The 2,967-nt window shown below is 47.3% G+C and overlaps 1 protein-coding gene and 1 long non-coding RNA gene across 3 annotated transcripts in view; one reads left to right on the forward strand and one right to left on the reverse strand.

The window, feature by feature from the left end:
• Nucleotides 1-721: 721 nt before the first annotated feature.
• On the reverse strand, nucleotides 722-1,724 carry LOC117152499. Of its 2 annotated transcripts, XR_004462884.1 has the most exons (3): nucleotides 1,309-1,724; nucleotides 1,015-1,160; nucleotides 722-927 (listed from the first exon to the last, which is right to left on the reverse strand). It is a non-coding gene; the product is annotated as an uncharacterized LOC117152499 (long non-coding RNA). The 2 variants fall into 2 exon arrangements; XR_004462883.1 differs by having other exon boundaries at nucleotides 722-1,160.
• A 182-nt stretch (nucleotides 1,725-1,906) lies between these two features.
• LOC100748983 (LIM domain only protein 3) overlaps nucleotides 1,907-2,967 on the forward strand; it is a 74,419-nt gene continuing 73,358 nt past the window's right edge. Inside the window, exon 1 of the mRNA XM_003494706.4 lies at nucleotides 1,907-2,274. The gene's annotated coding sequence lies outside the window, so the exon portion shown is untranslated. The remainder of the gene's footprint in view (nucleotides 2,275-2,967) is intronic.

The raw sequence follows: 2,967 nt of genomic DNA on the forward strand, positions 1-2,967 counted from the left end.
GCATCGTTTCGCGAATAGCGTAACTATTTTTTGTTTCTTTTCAGGCGATCACCGAACGCTGGCACGATCTTTAGGCTAATCTAATCCTATTTACATCGCGGCACCACAGCCAGATTGACGTGCACGGAAATAAATCGGGACGGGGCGAACGCGTGCACCATCGTGGCCGTATAAATTCGTGCTTTCTCCCTGAACAAATCGAACGTCGGGCCTGATGTAAATGAATTCCGCTCTAATTGCAATTATGTGCTCGGCGAGTGCACATAAATGTTCGTCGTTACGCGATATATGACACGTCACTCACGACCGAGCCGTGCGTCATTGCGAATTTATGAAATACTGATCGATGCTATATCCGTATCGCGCTAGTCTTCCACCAGCCACCGTCATAATTGCAATCAATAGTTGACGTTATATATAATTTGGCCAAGTCGAGACGACGACCCATTACGTATTTACGCGTCCTTGTCGTTTTCTCCCCGTGAGTGAAGAAGAACGTCTTCGTGGACGAAAGCTTCGTAAAATCTAACGTGGTGGTATGGGTTATAGGTACGATTACGTCAGTCACAGACGATTAACGTTAGTCTGTGCTTGTCAAGTTAATTTTCCGCTACACGAAGCTTCCACGGAGCGACGAACCGCTGCCATTATTTGAAATTCCTTTGCTCCAAGTGGCAGCTACGTCTGAAAAGCTTCGAAACTCCGATTTTGACTGCTTACAATCGAATTACGTTTACTCGGCGTGAATCAATAATCGGCAATCAATAATAAATCACGTTACATCGTCCTAGGCTAAATGCCATTCTCCAAGGGTAAATCATTAAAACGTTGGTAGCCGCGCACGCCAATCAGCAAGCATAGCGTGTAAATACGTGATGGAAGTACCCCAAACCCCCTTCGCCACCGTACCGGGCCGCGTGCTCTTCCCTGAAATCACACCATCCTCCTAACTGATTTGCTGTTTAGCTAGACCGATTTATTTATCGGTCGGCCGTGATTAGACTTTCGCTTTACCAGGGACACACGACCTCGTTAAACATTGACCGGTCCGGCAGATTTGTTAACGATCGTCCTGCACTGCTACCGATCGTGAAAAACACTCTGCACACTTCCGCATTCCTGCTTCTTTTCGCGTAATACCAAATAACTTCCACCTGTTGCTACAAAAGAAAAATACGTTGCGTCGATCGATGACTATTGGATAGCTCGTGTACACGAGAAAATGTCTTCGTTCACTTATCAACGAAAGCTACGAGACAGATATACATAATCTATATCTTCCAAATAACAAACAAAGAAAACACTTACAGAAAAGTAGCGAAGCTGTTTCTCGCCGATACATCTTCTATTCGAATTTATTTCGCCGAATCTTCGCCGTCGTTAAAATTCAAGACCGTTCGAGCAGACAATAAAATCCCTTCGCCATCCATGATTCCCTGTAACACCATTGAAAAGTTCAGAGCATACTACATGGCAAAAAGTTCGATGAATAATACGGTGACGGGTCGCATTAACTATCGGCCCGTGTCCTCCAGGGTCTTCGGCGTCGTTAGTTTCCCTTAATTACCGCGCTTGCCTCTATACCCCCTACCCCACCCTGGCTGGCAGCCTCTGGATCGAAGAAGTCAGTTCGCAAGTTCTCGAAGCTCGAACGGGAGAGAGCGGTTCTCACGCTCGTTAGAAGCTTAAGGAAAAAGCACGTTAGGGGTGGGATAGGCTAGGAATGTGGACACCCACGAAGACGTGCCCCTTTCGGGATGTCCTATCGTCACCCCGAGCTTATTCCGCCCCTTAAGTTCTGGCCACACCCGCAATCATGCGCAGTTTCCACCCATCGGCCAATGAAAGCTCGAGAGCTTGCAAGCTCTGCTGAACGGCTTTCGAGCCGAGCCACTCCGACAAACACCACGTGCCACGCGGCCGAGTTGCACGTGCGTCCGCGGAGCTGTCGAGCTTTTGCGCGTCGTGGCCGTGAGTCGAGCCCTCCAATCGACGCGTCTTTTGAGGGACGAACGTCGTGCACCGGTATCTCTGTTGATTTTTCTGTTCTTCTTTCATTCAGACACACCCTGTTCCCTTTACTTGCGTCGTTGATCGTTGTACACATTAGTTCGTTATTGCACTGTTTCGTTTTCTATGCTGAAGAGAAAAATCGTCTAGCTGACGACACAGAGGAAGACACCGAGACTTCACGGTCCTGAACAGGCTGGCAGAGCGGGGCCCAAACGTAATCGGGCAGAGGCAGTTGAAAACTTTGAGAAAACCACGAAGAACGTAAGTAAGAGTTTCTTTATTTCTACAATACGATTGGAGTTCGTTTGGATGAGAATCGAAGGTGGCAGCGGACGTGAGAATTGATCGTGACAAGCCTGGCCGATATTCAACAGTTGGTCCTTCTTTTATCTTCCAAAACTCGACCCTTCGTGCTACCCTTGCGTCGAGCCCTTAACAGGTTCGCTCTTACGTCACCCTCGATTCTTGTAGCAGTAGATCGTACCTTTTGGGTAAGAGGTTGTCGACAGCTTTCGTTTTGTAAAATAAATACTACTGGGACGCGGTGACATCATACTTAGAACATATATATCGTTATTTTTAATAAATATTCCATTTTAATACTAAAAATCTCAATTTACCGTCTTGTCGAGTCGACAGAAAATTTTGTTTCGTTCTTTCCATTACGAAAGGTACATAATTCAAAAGGAGCATCGTCGTGAAATCTCGAAACACGTAAAAGCAAACAGCTAAACGAAAAAAAGGTAGTAGCCACGAGAAACAGACGTCGCGCGTAAAACGACGGAACCGCATTTATCGCGTTTATCCGCGTAATTCTTTTCGCGGTCCGGCCGGATGCTGGCGGAGGAATTCGCGAGCTGCGGGCAGTAGGTGTGGCCATAGGTGTAACATATTTATGTTGTGAACCGGCCGAGTGCGGGCAATAAATAGCGAGCGCACGACCGGCCACGGCGG

This window comes from Bombus impatiens, unplaced genomic scaffold, assembly GCF_000188095.3.
Source record: "Bombus impatiens unplaced genomic scaffold, BIMP_2.2 scf_3474, whole genome shotgun sequence".
In the NCBI taxonomy this organism is placed as follows: domain Eukaryota; kingdom Metazoa; phylum Arthropoda; class Insecta; order Hymenoptera; family Apidae; genus Bombus; species Bombus impatiens.